Source organism: Dermacentor albipictus, chromosome 9 (genome assembly GCF_038994185.2).
Source record: "Dermacentor albipictus isolate Rhodes 1998 colony chromosome 9, USDA_Dalb.pri_finalv2, whole genome shotgun sequence".
Classification (NCBI taxonomy): domain Eukaryota; kingdom Metazoa; phylum Arthropoda; class Arachnida; order Ixodida; family Ixodidae; genus Dermacentor; species Dermacentor albipictus.
In genome coordinates this window covers 82,821,600-82,840,247 of record NC_091829.1, presented here as the reverse complement: position 1 = coordinate 82,840,247, position 18,648 = coordinate 82,821,600, and the positions used below count along the sequence as shown (strand labels likewise).

The 18,648-nt window shown below is 44.7% G+C and overlaps 1 protein-coding gene across 4 annotated transcripts in view; it reads right to left on the bottom strand.

Moving 5' to 3' along the window:
• Window positions 1-18,648, bottom strand: part of LOC135915002 (endothelin-converting enzyme 2-like) — a 392,210-nt gene that overhangs the window by 315,253 nt on the left and 58,309 nt on the right. The window lies entirely within an intron of this gene.

Here is an 18,648-nt window from a genome sequence, read left to right as displayed (position 1 = left end):
ATCCGTCACGCCGTTGCGTTACTCCCATTTGTTAGTTCGCGGGAGCATCGACAAAAATAAACAAGAATGGGAAATGAACTTTGAGATAAAGTTCTATTTTTTTCTTTCCGGCTAAAGCTAAAAAGGTTTTTGTATAAATGAACTTATAGTTTGCGACTTATTTCAACTGCGTTACCTAGCAACAAGCCAGGCGCGGCAGGCGCATGTGTCACGCGCCAGATGGGCGGTCGAAGCCAGCGAGGCCGGTTGCGCAGGTGAAGTTCGCCTGTAGGGCGACCTGTCTCTTTTGTGTGTAGACAATCTGTCGGGCTCCTGGCGTATTGTTGCCTTCTTTCTGCACTTCTACACGACACCACTGCACCATTGGACTTCGGAAAGGTGCGAAATTTTGTTTGATAGTCTACAACTGTGCAACAGTGACTGGCGTTATGTCGCTGGTCGCCCACTCGATTGTCAGCCGCGTTTTGATGGGGTGGACACACGCACACAGGCACACGCGCACGCACGCGCACACACACACACGCGCGTACACACACACACACACACGCACGCGCGCACACACACACACACGCGCGCGCGCACAAACAAACACACACACACACACAGAGAGAGAGAGAGAGAGAAATTCAGAAGTACCCACTCACAAATTATATATTTAAATGCGTAAGCATTTCTACGCCTACCCAGGAGAAAACGTATCCCTCCGTCCATCCGCACTTTCGTTTATTTCGTAAGACGAATCGGTACAAGGAAATTAATGTAAAAAATACAGAAAAAAGCGTTGGTGGTGGTCTTTGAGCAGTCAATAGGTTAAGGGTGATAATGAGTGTTGAGGGATAGAAGGGGTCTTAGCATGCTCGATAACGGATTGACGCTGATGCATAAGGTGTGAAAGAGCGATATGGGCATACAATGGTCGGAGCAACTGTGATCAGGTTAATAAGCACCCATGAGGGTTGATGAAGGTTGGATGAAGTCCAAGCAGATTGATCAGGACCAATAAGAGTTCATAAGTGTCGGATCATGCCAGATAAGGTTGATAGGGACAGATAAGTGTTGATAAAGATTGGATCAATTGTGATAAGGTTGATATCTACCGACTAGTGCTGATAAAGCTCGAATCAAGTCCGATGTTGACAACAACCTATAAGGATTGATAAGGGTTTCACATAGTGTGATAAGGTGGATAACGAACGATAAGGGTTGATAATGGTTTATATTAGTCGGATCAAGTTTCATAACATTGATAATGACATAGGGCTGCGTGGAAATGAGAAAGTGGCACAATGCTTACGCTTATTTTGACAGCTCCCCAAAGGAGTTCCTGTGAGAATTCTTTTGCTTAGAGCTCACTCGAGCTTAGGCTCACCGAAATTCTACTGAGCCGAAATCACTCGGACTCAGCTATACCAGCTAGGCTCGGCCAAATTCCAACTCACCAGATCTACTCAGATGGGCTCACTCGGACTGAGACTCTCTAGAACTCTACTCAACCAGGCTAGCTCGCAGTCAGACTCAACAGAATTATACTCAGCCGGGATGACTCGGACTCACTAATACCCAGAAAGGTCTCCTTGGCCCACAGATCTCACGAACTCGGCCCTTCACTTGAGTAGAACTTATCAATGACAAAAAATATCTTCATAGCAGGCTAAGATATTAAGAATGAAGAGGGATTACGAACGCTAATGATTTAGAAAAGAGTGTGCACGAAAGTCTCTAATATGCAAGAAATTTTCTTGCTGCCTGTTCATCACGATTTCTTGTTGGAACCAAAAAATGGCTGTGGCTTAGCTAAGGTTAAGCCATGCTTAACCTTAGCTTAGCTAAGGTTAAACATACTAGCCTTTATTTTAGTTGTTGAGCCATTGTTTAGCCTGGTGAACTGCTGTTGCTTGGCTATATTTGGTTCGGCTAGACGAAGAAACAACTCATGAGTTACTCTGCTTCGCCTTCAAGAGTGGAACGCGACAGCGTTCCCGTCGACCCGCCAAGGGGTAACAATGGGCTACAGCACAGCGACTACGCGCCCCGCATTGGACGCGGTGAGAGTCGAGCAACGCAGCGTTCGGCGCGGCAACGAAATGTGCGCCTCAGCAAGCGACGCACGCCTGAGCCTTAGAAACAGCTCGTTTCTAAGGCAACACCATATTCACTAGATGCGTTTTTGTACCGCTTTGAAGCATCGTACTCGTGGCTCAGTGGTAGCGTCTCCGTCTCACACTCCGGAGACTCTGGTTCGATTCCCACCCAGCCCATCTTGCAAGAGTTGAGCCAAAGCCACCTAGAAAATCAGTCTCTGTAGCACGCCGCAACCTTTTCTTCTCATTCCAAGGAGCAGCTCTGTCTCCAGGAGGCATCACACCTCGTGAGTGTCTAGCAGAGGCAAGCGCAGCTGCTTATATACCGCCGCGACGCCGCGAGCGACGGCGCGAGTTGGAGCCCCGTTTCTCCTCTGTCGTGACGTCACGGTGTCACGTGGTATGAAGGCAACACCGCCGCGCCTGAGGAGCTGGGTTGAGCTCTCGTAATATGCTTCGCGTAATAACTATGACACTTGACCTTGGCAGTGCTTGATTTATTTCGGCTAAAGATATAATTAACAAATTCTTATTGTTTGTGGACGCGTACGCGGCTGTGGTGCTCACACGCTTTTGTTTCCGTGAAAGCAGTTCGAGTGAGATCAGTGTCCTTTCTTTCTAGCACTGCAGTGAGTGAAGGCTTGCCTCGTAAACGACAGCTTTCCCTGCTGGAAATGTGCTCAAAGAAGCCCGGCTATACGTAATGTCATTTGTACACTATTTTTCCTGTAGAACCACAGCAGGTCCAGCTCACCGTAATGCTTTTTGATATATCGGCCATAAAGCCGGGCGCTCAGCATTTCTAAAGCCCTGTTTGGTCCAGGAAATCAAGCGTAGCTTCGTCTACGTGACGCTACATATGTGCCACTTGCGCAGAAGCGCAATTTCAGCACTGACGCTGCTTACAACTGTATTCGCTGTCAATTTCACTGAACGCGAGCATCTAACATGGAGGATGGGAAAAGATCTAAGAGGGAGCGTGACGTGATGATATTAAAGTGTAGTAATAAGAAAGGTAAAGGAAAAGCTCATGGGAAATATGCCCTAACCACGTGACGCGAGAGCAATAACTTTTTATTCGCTGAGCACGTGAATTGGAGCGCTACCTCGACGAGGGAACCGTTAAACCCTACCGCGTAGTGCGCAGTGTTTGGAAAAAACACCGATGACCGTGCAGGGCCTACCCCTGAAAACTCATTGCACAGATTGGCTCCGGAGAGAACGTCATGGGGCGGCATGATCGGAGGCTGGCTTGTTTAGACCAGCTGCTCTGCGTCGCGCTCCCTGCTATTTGCATTTTGTCGTCGGTTAAGGCACCATGCTTACGCGCGAAAGCTACGTCGGACACGCACGATCCATCCACGATTCACCGGAGCAATTCCGAAAGTTCCCTTCACGTCGCTTTCTTCGAAGGTGGCGCTGGACACTCGACTTTGGAATAACCATTTGCTCCACAGAAGCGATGGCAGTACCACTCATCATAGGCGATGCCACAAGCGTTGCTTGGCAGCATGATCAGCGAATGAGCAGTGCCACGATGCCAGATCACACTCAACAGCAGTCCCCGCCGCATCCGCATCAAGGCTATTATCGCCCAGGGAAAATTTGGAATACGCTTAAGCTTCGCCTTAAAGAGTGGAACGCGCGAGCATCACTGATTGCTTCTCACGCTTCATGGCATCTGCAGCTTATGTAACCGTAATGTTCACCTGGAAGTGATCGCGGCGAACGTCTATACCTGCCAGATTTGTCTGGTCAGTCGAACCAAACATTTTGTTTCGTTCATGAATTAAAAATCCTGTTCTAGAGCATCGTTGCATCGCGAACTTATTTCTACTTTCGGTATTTTGTATGTCCAGCACCAATACAACAAGCACGCTCGGCTATGTGCTGAGCCTGCTCGACTGCGTTTTTCAAATGTGAGCAATAAAGTTGCTGTAGAAGCACTGGATTAGTAATTGCGAAATAACGCACATGTGTAAAGAAAAGAATGTCGCATTTATTTACATTTATTTGTGCGCGCTTGTTGCTCGAAGCGTCTGCAAAAAGTTGAAATTAATGTACTGAGCGATGCTGCAGCTGCTGCGAGAAAGAAAGATGCAGTGCGTAGGCACTGTAGGAAGCTTACTTTCGTTATGATCGCACGCTATTTGTTGCCTTGGAAAGCGTTTTCTGTTTTCTGCCCTGGAGAAGGCTATGAAAGGATTTACTCTCTGTAAATAATTGCGAGACAAAACATTACGATAACATACATAAAAATATTGGAGATACTTATTAAGTCTTGTGGTCAGGGCATATTCATTATGAAACAATTTGAAATGCTTAGATTTTTATGCTGATATGCCTATAGACAAACTTGATGCTCTCTGTACTTGCGAGTTGCAGCACGCCGAAATAACACTTGAGATTTTATTTTATATTGTACACGTACTTCGCCCGGCTAAGCTTCCTTTCCGAAGCGTTGATGGGCGGAAGAAGGCTTCCAGGTCCTTAATTTTTAGGAAACCGTGTCTCAACACAAACGAAAGAGAAGGGTCCATTGTGGTCTATGCACGTTCGCTTGCGGACAGCTCCCCTTGCACTACTCAGTTCGCGCCAAGGCTCCGATGGGAGCGCTGGTGACGGGTTTTTCCGCAGCGCCGCCTGGGCAGGGTCTGAGGTCTATACCTGCCACGACGTACACAGAAGTGAGCTGGTTCCGAAGTACGCGTTGTGGTGCAGCCCGAAGATTATTTTGTGTTATTTTTGTATCAGAATGAACGTAAAGATCGCAGAAGCCTATTCGAAATAAAGAAAAAGCTGCAAACACTGAGAAATAAAAGCTCTGAAAGTGCCTTTGGCTCCTCTGTAAATAAAGTTGTTCATACAAGATGCCATCAGTGCCTCGTTTTTTGTTTATTAAACAGGCTCAATGTCTCGTGGCCGGTTATGAGGTTTTTTACAGTGCCCGAGGGGGAAAAACTTAAAATGTGTGATGTTTACTTCACCATCAATGCTTGCACGCAATTCCTTCAATCCTCGGCGGTGAGCTGCCGCTGCCTCCGCTCTGTGACGTCAAGGCGGCAATCTTGAGACCTTAAGAGGCAGCTTTAGTTCGAGTGCTCCTATCTAAATACATGTAAAATGAGAATTCGTTTTTCTCGGCAACCGCTGCACCAAATTTCACGAGGTTTGTTGCATTTAAATGAAAAACGTAAACTCATGTGACGTGTTTCAAATTTTTTAGTAAGGCGGTCAATTTGTTATAAAAAATTGGCAAAAATCAAAAATGAGCAAAAAACGAAACTATGACGTTTACAGCTCTGTAGCTCAACAACCAAAATGATAATACAATTCTATGAATTGCATATAAGAGTACATATAAAGCGGACAAAATTGATATGATACGTATGAAAATAAAGAAATTTAGTAATGTAGAAATACAGCTTTTGCACAACCCTTGTGTCCAACGTAACAAATTCACGTAAAATGTAAAATTACGTATCAAATTTTTCCGCTTTGAAAGATCTAATGGATGCCGTTTACAGATCCACAATATCTGTTCTTGATGCAGAGCTATGAATTTGTAAACTTCATGCTCTTTTTTTTGAAATGGTACAATATTTGAAAATATATTGAGAGAAATCAAGACATAAATCTAAATTATGTTTCCAACAGTCACTAGAATTTAACTTTCTCTCTGAAATGCAACAAATTTCATAAAAATCGGCCCAAGGGTTATCTCAGAAAAACGTTTTTGCGTTTTACATGTATTTGAATAGGCTCGTCGAAGTTGGGCCCGAGGTAAGGCTTGTTAAGAGGCAGCTTTAGCTCGGGTGCTCCTATCTAAATACGTGTAAAAGGAGAATTCGTTTTTCTCAGCAACCACTACACCGTACCTCACGAGGTTTGTTGCATTTAAAATAAAGAACAAAAATCTAGGGACTCTTGGTTTCGAATTTTCGATATAGTTGTGAGTTTTTTGCTAAAAATTGGCGAAATTGCAAATTTTCTGAAGAAGAAACTATACAGTTTACAACTACGTATCTCAGCAATAAGACATGATGTCGTAATTCTGGGAATTGCGTCTCATAGCACACAGAAAGTGGATAAAATTGTTAGGTAACACATGAACATAATATAATTGAGTAATGTGTAAACGCAGCTTTTGCAAAACCCTAGTACACTGCGTAAGGAAATCATGCAATACATAAATTGACAAACACAATTTGTCCGTTTTGAATGATATAATGGATGCCGTTTACAGAAACGAAACATGTGCTCTTGATGCAGAATTATTAACTCTTAACCTTGGTGCGTGTATCTAATTTTTGAAAATGCTTATAAAAACTTCAGGCCGTAAATCGAAATTGTGCTTACAATAGTCACTAGAATTAAGCTTTCTCTCTTAAATGCAGGAATGTTCAATACATTGGTCCAGGAGTTATCTCACAAGAGCGTTTTTGTGTATTACATGGGTTTCAGTAGGCCGTGTCGGATTTGGGCCCGAGCTAAAGCTTCATCTCAAGCAATCCCCATACGTGGGCCAATCACGAAGATAGTGAAATGCCGGGCCGACCCACGGCGAAGGTGCAGTTCGCCATTAAGCGTCCCACATAAACAGCTTCGCTTTTAATCCTTCTTCACAGAGTGGAAGGGCACCGAGTTTTTTTTTATTTTACTCACATTTTGCTTCCCTTTGTAGCCGGAACGGTACTGGGGAATATAGCAGGTCTCCGGCATCATTGCTGAAGCTCCTGAAGATCGTTCGTGCTTCTCCGCACACAGTGGAAGGCACAAAGAGCATTTCGAGCCGCTACTAAAACCGCACCAATAAACTGGTCAGTTTCTGTGCCACTCGCCGAGTGTCGCTTCAGTACCAGTGGCGCCGTCGCGCGGTGACTGTTGCCCGTCTGCGAAGATCTCCCACAGTGTGACGAACGCTCGTGACCAGCAAAAAAATAATTAAATCAATTTGGTTACGTCCATCGAACTTGTCACCTATTCAGTGCTCATTCTGAGTTTTCATGTTAGCTGATTTTGAAACTTTTGGAAGCATATAATGACATACTTTCACTTGCATAACTATAAGACCATAGACCAGTCAGTAAGATCAAAAATGGCATGAACTTTTGGTGATCGCACAGCATACTTGTGCATATGTTATGCGAATCGGCCTAAACCATAGACTGTTTTGGATAATAAGAGTGCTTTGTAACAACATCGAAAAAGATCGATGACTTTCATTAGGAATAAAACATGTTTGCAGAGCTAAGGACTTTGAAAGAAAGCTATCCTAAAGCTGTGTGGCCCGACGCATGAAAAATACATTGAAAAATTTTAATATAGTAGTGTCCTAATAAACAAATGCTGCGCGTTGCATCAGATTTATTAACCAGTCTCTCTCACGTTTACATATTGCCTCAATATTTTGTGTCTATCACAATGTAGAATTTCAAGGTATCTTCGTAGAACCAGGTCTACGAGGCCCAAATCCTCGTTTGCTAACGATACCACAGCTCAAACTTCAAGAAAGAAATACCTTGCAAAAAATGAAGCAGTTACTTTGCGAGGAACTGCACTCGATGGGAAAGCTTGTTTGCGTAGACAAAATTACAGAAAGTGTGTCGGTGTTCCGCGATTAGCACAGAGCACTGTACACTGTTCGCATAAAAATCTACATCATCCTAAGCCTCCATGAAATGCACACCTCAGATACAATTACTGCTATATGTAGTAACTAAAGCTCGAGGTAATAGCCCATACAATATTTCATTGAACGGCTGTTACACTGAACATTCAAATAATAACCTTGCTTGAAATGAGCCGGACATAATACAGCGTTTGACATGGTTCGCTCCTTGGACACAATGTTAATTAACATAAATTTACACAAAAACAGCCTCCGCAAATGATCAAATCGGCATATGAAACTGCCGACACTGAAACAGCAGTATCGGTATACAATCACAAATACTACTTGAAAATTTGAGCAGCATTAAGTCGTCACAGGACTCGCAACACTTGTTTGCTATCTGAGCGTCAATTAGCGTTTTTGCATTGTGCGTTGCTGGAAAACAATAAGCAACAAAAATTGATCAGAGTCACAGAGTGACAAGCAAAACATAAAGAACTGGCACGTCTGCGTACGTTCTCAAAACAAAAGTCTGAAAAGCTCGAAAACTGGAGTTCAAGTAATCTAAATTCATTACAGCACACAATACTGTTGTGTCTGCTCTGTTGAGGTGTGCTTGCAATCAAACACCTTCGAAAACTCCTTCACGTTTAGCAGAGGGAGGAAGAAAGAGCTTGCAGAGGTCAGGCGCTGGCACTCATTTCCAAGGCTGGACGACAGAAGGCAGAAGCGTCTGTAGAACGTTTCCTGCGCTGACTGCCAACGGCTGTCACGAGCCATGGCCGCTACGCTATACTCGTGCGCTTCCATGAGAGCTCCGTAAGCGCTCCGAGCACTATGGGACCAGACGTAGAACTCTGGATGATCGTTGTCGCATGCATAATGAAGGCTCACATTGAGAGCTGAAGACGCCCGTGAGAGCAGACATTGGTCGAATCGGTGAAATGAGGCTTTTTCAAACTGCGCCCACGGTGCCTGAGTATTGGGGGGCAGCGCTGTCTGCAAAAGTGCTTCAGCCAGCAACACCCCGAGGGTGCCCATGTTAAATTCGGGTCGAACAGCACCAACATATACTGTGGGTTCCCGTCGCATGAAGGCCGCAGTGATGAGAGTGTTCTATAGGTTGTCGTAATGCACATCGCTGCTCAGAAATAAAGCGTCGTCGATGTTGGCTTGGTGAGGGACCGGAGGGTCTTCAAGGATGCTCTGCTGCTGCCGCTTCTTCAGTCGAATAAAGAGGCTAGGGAACTTGCTGACTATAGACGTCCCCGTAAGATGGTATTTGAATTGCTTCCAGTTATGTGATCGTGCGGTTCAAAACTGGTGTGTGCTGACCTCACGAAGCCTCCTTCGCGCCTCTTTTCTTCTGAACTCGCTCATCCAGGCGAACGCACTGCCATCTGAGACAACTTGCCGAACCTGCCTGAAAACGCGATGTACGTCAACGTCAGTGCTTTGTCTCGCGAACAGCATGTTTAAAATGGCACTCGTAGCCATCCACATCACAAGTCGAGTCGTCTGGAGGCAGGACGACACCATTAACTCTGAGTTACTTGTGTTCAGCCGGCGCAGATAATCAAAACATAGCGCGTCGAGCAACACCTGCACGTAGAGGTAGACCATGCCGTAGTCGACGATGCCCCTGAAGAAGACCATCAGCTCTCGGATGACGTCGACGTTGTCTATAAATAAAGTGGACCGGGTATCGAGTTTTTGCGCCTCCGGAAGGTGGGTGTTCAGAATGTTCAGCCATTCCTCACGATGAAGCGCGGTGTTCAAGTTCTGCAAGACGGTCGTACGCAGACGCTGCTCGTGACGTTCCCGACCCGTGAAGTTCCGCAAGTGCTGTTCAATATGCGAGGTTTAACTCACGGACATGGATTGTGGAGGCCTCGTTCAGCACTTCCTCCAAATGCTCCTGTAGGGGCAACACTCGCTCGACACCCAACTTCCGCGAAAAGGTCTGGGGCGCTATAACGTAAAACTATTCCAAACTTTTCTATTCCAATTCTGCTATCAGCCCTCCGCTATTGGTCAAAAACTTTTTTCGACCAACCCCCATTTCACCTGTCTGTCACGCGACGTTACAAAAACCGCAATACCTCCCCATCTGATATGATGTGTGCACACTGATTATGCATGATTTGACAGAAAAAAGAAAAACAGTTATTTCTGATTCGACCCCTTTTCGCCATTAGCCCTCGGCTATTGGTAAAAAGTTTTCGGGCTGCACCCACTTCACCTACCTGTCACGCGACGTCACAAAACCGCACGAACTCACCACGTCAAAGTGACGTGTACGCGATAAAGATGCATTAATATGCTGAACAAAACTGAATTTTTTTCGGAATAGCCGCAGGCTGCCCCGTTCCGAAAGGAATAAAAGATAGCTGCCGCTGATCGCTGAGACGCTGGCTATTCGCACCTGCCGGAGAGCATGGGTGTATTTGCGTATAATAAAACTTCTTGCGTGACCGTGTAACGTTTTTAAGCACTTTCGACACGTTTACTACCTCATTCTGCCAACTCTTCTTTGCTGAGGGTCAATTTTAGCTTCATTGTTAAGCTTCCGTTGCATGCCGCCGCGATTTTCGACCAGCCACCACAAGCTAAGTTAGGGAAAGCCGACCAATCGCAAACGCCTGCACCACCCTCTTCATCCGGTTATCGGTTTTCAGTGCACTGGCTCTGCCCTAGTGAATCCCTCTCCACTTGAGCGTTCTCCTCGCCTCTTGTCAGCCAATTAGATACAACAAGCCGCTCAGTGTAGGCAATGTTATTCGTTTTTCAAGCAAACAACAGGTACCTTCTATGAACGAGGAGAGCGTTTGATTGGTCTGTTCAGACAACCCTATGAGTGACCACCCGGTGTTTACGTTGGCGGTTACGCAAATTTGACGTCAGGAAATTGGAATAGAAACATATTGGAATAGTTTTACGTTATAGGGCCCCTGGCCACGCAAGATTCGCAAGAAAGCTCTATCTGGGAATCTGCGGAGCTGAATGTCGCGAACCGTCGTAATGCCGCGGGCCAGAGACACTTCGACGATATGGCGCACAACACTCTTGAACGAGGATTGCTTCAAAATTTCTTCGCCGTATTTCCGAAAGGGCAGCAACACTTCCCTCAGAGACACGTTGGGCGCGCTCAAAAAACGCTCACACAATCTGTAGAATTTCGTCGCGTAAAAGAAGTCGGCCGAGACTGGCTTTGCTCTCTCTTCGCTACTCAGGCTGTTGTTCACGTATCGTAAGAACAAGGTGACACGGCTGTTGAGGAAGTTGATGGCACCGTCGTCGACAATCCTTCTTCGCTACTCAGGCTGTTGTTCACGTATCGTAAAAACAAGGTGACACGGGTGTTTAGGAAGTTGATGGCGCCGTCGTCGACAATGCTTCTTTGCTCCTCCTTCCACCGGCGACAGACGTGATAGTAAAGGTCCTCGCACGGCTCCACGCTGTAATCGATCAAGCTTTCCAGGTCCTAAACGGCTTGCCTGCAAGCGGTGGTGTTGCACTGTCCGCGATGTGGGCTGTACACCATGCTCCGAGCGATGAAAAATAGGAATCCCGCACCGATGATTCCACCCGTCAGAACCAGCATGATCGACAACAAGATGAGTCTGGTGTGGCTGACGAGTGATTCGGGTGTTCGCGAAAGTTCCAAAATTGTGGCGGTGCCAACTACGAAGCAAGAGAATGCAGTCTAAATGAATACCTTTCGAATGTTTTCCCATAAAAATAAAGGGTTTATTGTTACATTCTTACAAAAACCACTGCCGCAAGGACTAATTTGCCAGCTGCCATGAAGCCACAGAGCGCTTACGTAATAATTTAATCAAAGATGGTGCGATCTAATGTAGAACTAAGTGTTTGAACCCCAGCACATGTAAAATTTACTTATCTGGAAGGCTCCAAGTGGTCATCATTACGGACAAAGAGACAGGGCACTCTGCAATCAAACTGATTTCATCGAATTTATAGGGCCTGGGACACGTTGTTGGGTGACTCCTTGATCATCATTTAGGAAGAGCTGACTTCTTTCGAGAAGTGTTATAAGTGATGAACATAATTACTGTCTTTTACTGGATGCCTTTTACGGGGCCTTTACTAAGGTTTATTTGGCACCAGCGTAGGTGTTTGAGCCGTACTGCATTCCATTAAATAAGTTTGATGTTAAACGCCTGCTGCTGAAAAAAAAAGATCCATGTGTTGGCGCAATTTGTAGAATTTCAAGCCAACTGTGTGAAAATATTGGCGAATGTCTTAGAAGTGCTTCAGAAGGAACTTCAGATGCAATGTAAAACATGAAATTAATATAACAAAAGTGCATAGCTCACTGGTTGGGTAGGCTCCTGTTTTTTCTAACAAATTCTAGGCAATTCCTGCAAGAAAATTTGAAGAAATTCGAACTGTGCGGCATACTGGCAACACTGACGGATGACGAAATGATTTCCTACCCTGGCAACACTTCCAATAGAGTAACGGAGGACGGTCGGAGAAGGCATGCTTTTGTGTGCTCTAAGCACCGAGGTTGCCGGTAAGAGCTAAACATGCGTCGTCGCTGCTATGCGTCCAATGTTTTAACGCTATTGGGTTAATGGCCACGTGTCACAGAAAATCCGGCGTCGGCGACTCCGTGAGCAAAATTTTCCCATAGATTTTTCCATAGATGTCCCATATGCAAAGCTTGGCTATATGACATGCGATATATGCTGGGTATATTGCCACTGCACTTTATCGCAAAATTTGCTTATACCAAGTCTTACTTTCTTGACAAAGTTATTACTTGGAACTTGAAGAATGACAGCCACAAAGACATGTCACGATACTAAACACCGACAGCGAATGCCTTTTATGGTACATATTTCCACAGTGAAATAATAAACGTGTGACACAATAACATAAACTGAAAATGATGTAGCTGTGCAGCGTGGCTGTGCACATCCTCCGCGGTCGGCCCACGAAAAATTCTATCAGAAAGCTCGCCTTCCTGTAGAGCCTTCGCCATCAGCGTTTCCCCGTAAATATTACTGTTGCACGAGCTGCAGTTACAATAAAGCACGAGAAGTGGTCATGGATCTTTGAATGTTCTCGCGTTCCGCTTTTAAAGGCGAAGCTGAAGTGTGCTCAAATTCCTTTACGATGTAGGTTTCGGTGGTCTCCTGCTGGTGTATATTTCACGAATGAAGGAATCACCAGCACAATTCAACAGCGACGCAGTCGTTTCAGGTATGGCAACCAGAGCCGGCAGATCAACACGTCCGATTTGGTATCGGACCTTACGGGAGGAGACGGCACGGAGGAGACAGCGCATTCGCTGGTGTCACGCATTGTATACCAAAATGGTGATCGCAGTTGGCAAGAGGGGCCATTTCAAATGAAAATTTCTAGGTAAAGTTTGTGCTGGGAGCACAAATTTTCTTCTGTTTGCAATCATGTTGGTTCCTCTATTGTCAGTTGCAATGGTAAACTGACAATAGGGGAAGGGCTGGGGTAAAGGCCGCTTTAGAAGGAAATTGCTACCAATATATACAGTGGATATAACATTAGTAAAGGCGCCCGGCTAGTGGCAAGAAACCCATTGGAAGGATAGCATTTGGTATTCGTTCCTTAGAGAGCTGTACATACCATTTTGTTAGGCCATTTGATGGAAGGTTTTCAATTGTTTATGACAAGGGCTTCTTAAATAATTTCATATGGGTTTGGCTTATCTGGGATCCTGTCATTTTGTAACCACTTTGCGAAAAATTCGACCCTTTGGCATTCTCTAAGTGTCGCAGCCAATCGCAAGGGGAATGAGACTACAGGTAACGATGATACAAGAAACGAGAATGAGTCGCAGATTAGGCAAAGTAAGCAGTACACGCGTAATGCCTGATTGCATATAATCAAAAATAAATCCCTTTGCGTTATATTCCTGTAAAGGGTGCACCGCCGCATATAGTATGCTCGTGAGGCAAAGCCACCATACGGCAGACTTTTGGGAAATGGGGCTAAATCTTTTGAAATAAACAATGCTCGCTAGGGTCAAGATAGTTTCGGTGATGCGTACAAGACACGAAAACATGTCGCAGAACAAGTAAGTTTAGCGGTGCGATCGTAATTAGTGCAAACATGGTAAAAACGTTAGCCAGATTTCACCACAGACTGCATTATGTCCGGGGTCGTCCACTTGGCATTTTGGCAAAAAGCATTGCCAGGCATGTGCCGATGCTAACGAAGACAAGGTCGATACTATTGCGCGAGAAATACTATATTAAGAAGATGCGAAGGAAATTGTTCGTTAATAATTAAAGAGTGAGGAAAGGAAACTGAATGGGGTGATATAACATGCACATTTAGTCATGGAATCAGTTGAACCACCATGTACATCGACCTCGTCATCTTTGCCATCCACAAATCACTAGCCCTTTCTTTCTTCTCAGTTGATGTCACGTGACCATTTCTCAGATTAGACAGCGTTGTCAAGCAAAACTTGCCTTTAGCGAAACGCACTAACGAGTGGGTGAGAATACCCACATCGAATGGAGGTCTTTCGGGCAGGCTGTTTGCTGGTGGCATCCTGTTATACGTTGTTGGGAACGTCAAAGCCAGGCTCATCCGTCGGCTGCGATGTAAATCGGTAATTTGTTATTCGCGACAAGTACTTTCAGACAGCCAGGCTTGTTTCTTGTTTTACATGGCCGATTCTTTAAGAACAATTTTGAAGGCGTAAGTTCCCGGCCCCTAGCAAAGTGACAGCGTAAAAATAGACGTCATTCAAAGCTGTTTCATGGTGATGAAAGACTGCGGTGAAAAATATTGCCTTCTTTTTTTGACGTGAAAATAAAAAAGTCAATATTTTCCCAGCGTGCTTGCTCAGTGGATATTCATGACGTAGCTCTGGTGAACACGAGGTTGTGGGTTGATGCCCCGTCGTGATCGCCATATCACTGTAAAGACCAGTGTATCTCCAAATAGGTCAATGTGGCGAATACGACAATGTATACAGTTTCATGACATTATGCGTCATTGTGGTTAGCAGCGAGATTGCAACTACATTTGCCTGTGTGTGTGCCCTTAAGTTTTAGTGGTTTACCAGCCACATCGGGATATGGCGTGGAGATGCAATATTCGTCATAACTATTTTAACACATAGGACGTATCACCAATCACGCACTCATCATAAGGAAGATTGCTCATGACATCAATGTAGCCAATAATATTGAAGGGATGAATGCGCCGTTATTTTTTTTCTCTTACAGTGACAGCTCCTAATTAGTCATAGTACGTGAACTTGGACCACTCCACGCCCACTCTAGCTAAACCGCTACTGGTATACAACATAGCTAATGAATTCAACAAGTTTTTCTCGCAAGTTTTGGGTAGTGTGCAACAGCATCCTTTATTTTGTAATTTTAGGAACAGCTCAGTCGAATCTGCACACCTACCTTTGCTAAGTGAGGATGAGCTAAGTTCAATTATTTTTGGTCTTAAACGCAAGGGATCTGTGGGAAGAGATGACATTTCAGGTGATGATCTGCGAACCTTGTTCGACATACTTAAAGGCGTGTTGCCATCGCTGTTCAACATGATTATCTCAAGTGGCGTGATCCCGGCGAACATGAAAGCGGCTATTATTACCCAAATTCACGAAGGTGGTGCACATAATAGGTATGAGAATTATCGTCCTATTTCAGCCTTGCCCTGTTTGACTCAAATATTATAAAGAACATCTGCTGTTTGCAATTACAAGTTTCTTAGATAAGCACAAAACCCTAGCTGTCACCGCGTCAGTTTGGTTTTGTACAAGGTAAAGGGACGGAAATGCTTTGGAGGACTTTTCGGACATGTTAAATCGTTCTTTTTAATGTAACCAAGTGGTGTGTGCACTGTTTCTGGATGTCAGCAAGGCTTTTGACGTCGATTGTCTCACTGTGTTATTATGTAAACTATCCAGGTTATGCTTCCGATGAGGGTTTCTTTCGCTTTTGGAATTTTTTTTACAGCAGAGAACGAAATACGTCTCGATTGCATGGGCAAGCAGCGCTTCTTTGCTAATGAAAGCTGGCGTTCCTCAAGGTTCCATAATTAGTCCCCTGTTATTTAACGTCTACGTGAATGACCTTTCAAACGCTGTTCCTGTAGGTTTGTATCAGTACGCTGACGATACTGTCCTCGCATCCCAGTCGCCGAACTACTCTGACTCCCTTTCTTCTCTTCAAGCTGCAGCAACTGTTGTTATGGACTGGTTCTCACACAACCTAATCAAAGTTGACAGCTCTAAGACTCAACTTATATGCTTTCACAGCTCGATGAAGAAGGTAGATTTAAACCATCAGTTGTTCTTGAACGGATCTGACTGCTCTCAATGTCAATGTCTACCCCTGAGCTAAAAAACTACGAGGAGTATACTTTGAGAGTGATCTTTCTTGGAATGGTCACTTATCCCACGTTTTTAAAAAGCTCCGAACCGTCTCCTGTGTGCTTCGCAACGTTAGGTACTACATGCCGCTTTCAATACGCAGAGTTATTGTGAACGCTCTCGGTTATACCGTACTGCGTTATGACATAACGATGTATGGTCACTGTGCAGTTCGTTGGAAAAACAGGATCAATTCTCTCCTACGATCCTTGTTAGAAAAATATTGGCCATGATTTAGGGCTGCACTCCAATTCTGGTGTTTTAAGGTATTCTCGGTACCTGATTTTGATCGCGTTTTGATGGAAACGATTGTCCTGAAACATGTTTGGTTTAGTGACTATAAGATTCCGAATGTTCCCACACGGTCTCTTCGACCGGAGGAACCTTTTTGTATTCCCCCAGTGGTTTACAAGATATGGAAAGCGAGTAAGAGATTTTACGTTCCATTTTACTTTAACAGACTACCTCCAAGTGTTCGCCTGGCAAGAACTTATTATATAATAAAACAGATGCTTCAATACACAAATTAGTGAGTTTACGACGTTGTACACATATTCGCCACCACTTGTCAATATATCCTCTGATTTCACTGGTTACTGCAGTATTTCTTGCACTGATCTGAGTATTGTCCTGCCATTTTGGTTTTCCTTCCTCGCTATATATTCTGATGAGATTTTGTATATGTAGTTCGCGTTTTGTGTCTATTTTTAGTTTGCCAGTGTGCTAATTTGATGTTCTGTAATTTTTAATGTGTGTTTATGACTGTGTGTATATCTGCGCGGTTCCGCTGCCTGTCGGGCTCTGCCACTCCATCCCAAAGGCTTTGGCAGGCCGGATTTTTGTACATTTTTATGCGAAGCATACTAGCCGCACAACCACGCTCTTCCTTGCTGCACCGCGCGCGGCCGCGTAGCTACCATATGACGTCATAACAGCTGCAAAAACGGAGGCTTAACTTGTGCGCTCGCTTGCGGCCGCGTAGCTACCTAGCCGGGTCTCAGCTCGTGCGCTCGCCTGCATGAGTAGTTTCTTCGTCTAGCCGAACCAAATATAGCCAAGCAACAGCAGTTCACTAGGCTAAACAGTGGTTCAACAACTGAAATAAAGGCTAGTATGCTTCCCATCCTGGGCTTAAGCTTAGCTAAGCAACAGCCATTTTTTTAATACTCGGCGCAATAAAGTATTATTATTATATCTTACGTAAATTTGTTAGTTTGTCTACAAGGGTTCAGCAAAAGCTGTATTTCCATGTTACAAAATTTTTGTAGATTCATGTGGAACAGATCAACTTCTCCGCTTTAGGTTTTTATTAGATAAAACTCCCATAAGTGTGATATCATTTTTGATTGCCAAGTAACATGTTTGCCAACCTAACGGTTTCAGTTTCAGAAAATTTTCGATTTCTGCCACTTTTTAGTCAAAAATTGACGATCTAAACGAAAAACTTGAAGCCAACTCCAACTTTTTAAATTTTTTTTTCCTTTAAATGCGACGAACCCCACCAAGTTTTGTGCTGTGGTTGCCGAGAAAAACGAATTTCCTTTTTACAGGTATTTAGGCAAGAGCACCCGAGGTAAAGCTTCCTTTGAACGCTATCGCGTTAGTACACCACAGCAGTGTGTCACGCAGGGAAGACGATCAGAGAAGCTCGTGTAAAGATTTACGCCGCGTCGCATCTGCGCAACGTCCTCTGGACGCCGTAACTAGGCCTGATACCTCACAAATACTGTGCAGGAGCTGAGGCGGTTGTCTCCGTGTGCACCTGCAGCGACAACGACAGTGGAGGGAGGAGGAGGGGTGAATATTTGCGTAGAGGGAATATATATATATATATATATATATATATATATATGAGAGAGAGAGGAGACATTGTGAGCTACATCGCAACAAAATGGCGCTTAAGCGGGCGCATAGTGCCGACAGGACGAAGGCTCGCATAAAGAGTCGAGCGGAGCAGGCAAGGTCGCATTTCACATCCCGTCGAGACTGTCGTAGGCCGTCGACATATCACCGCCAATTAACGCCCGTCAACGGAAACAGCAGACAAAGCTTCGCTGACACCGATTCCCACAGTGCGTGGGATCTGTCTATTTCTCCTTCCTTCTAGTCACCCGTGGACTTTGTGATTGGATATTTTCTGTTCATTTTTTTTATTGCCATGCTCAACGTGCTTGTGCCACAGTCGTTGTTGTTGTTGTTGTAGCCTGTGGCACGTGTGGCTCCTACCCACGATGGGGGATTGGCCAAGAAATGGGTGGATAATTCCAAGGTAATATAGAGCACAAATTACCTAATAACTAAGAGAATAGCATGGAATAGGGTTGAATTACCGGCTAAAATAAAATCAGGAAGGTGGTGTTGAATGAGTAATAATTAATTTTAAAATAATAAAAAAATAGAATTTAACAGGGCATTCGTTTTGAATCTACACAGTCACGCATCACGTCAACGTTTTCATCTTCATCGCGTGCAAAGCAAGCGCGGCGCCATGACCACGCAAGTGTCCTTGACGATCGCTGCATGGATATTTTGCACACATCTTGACA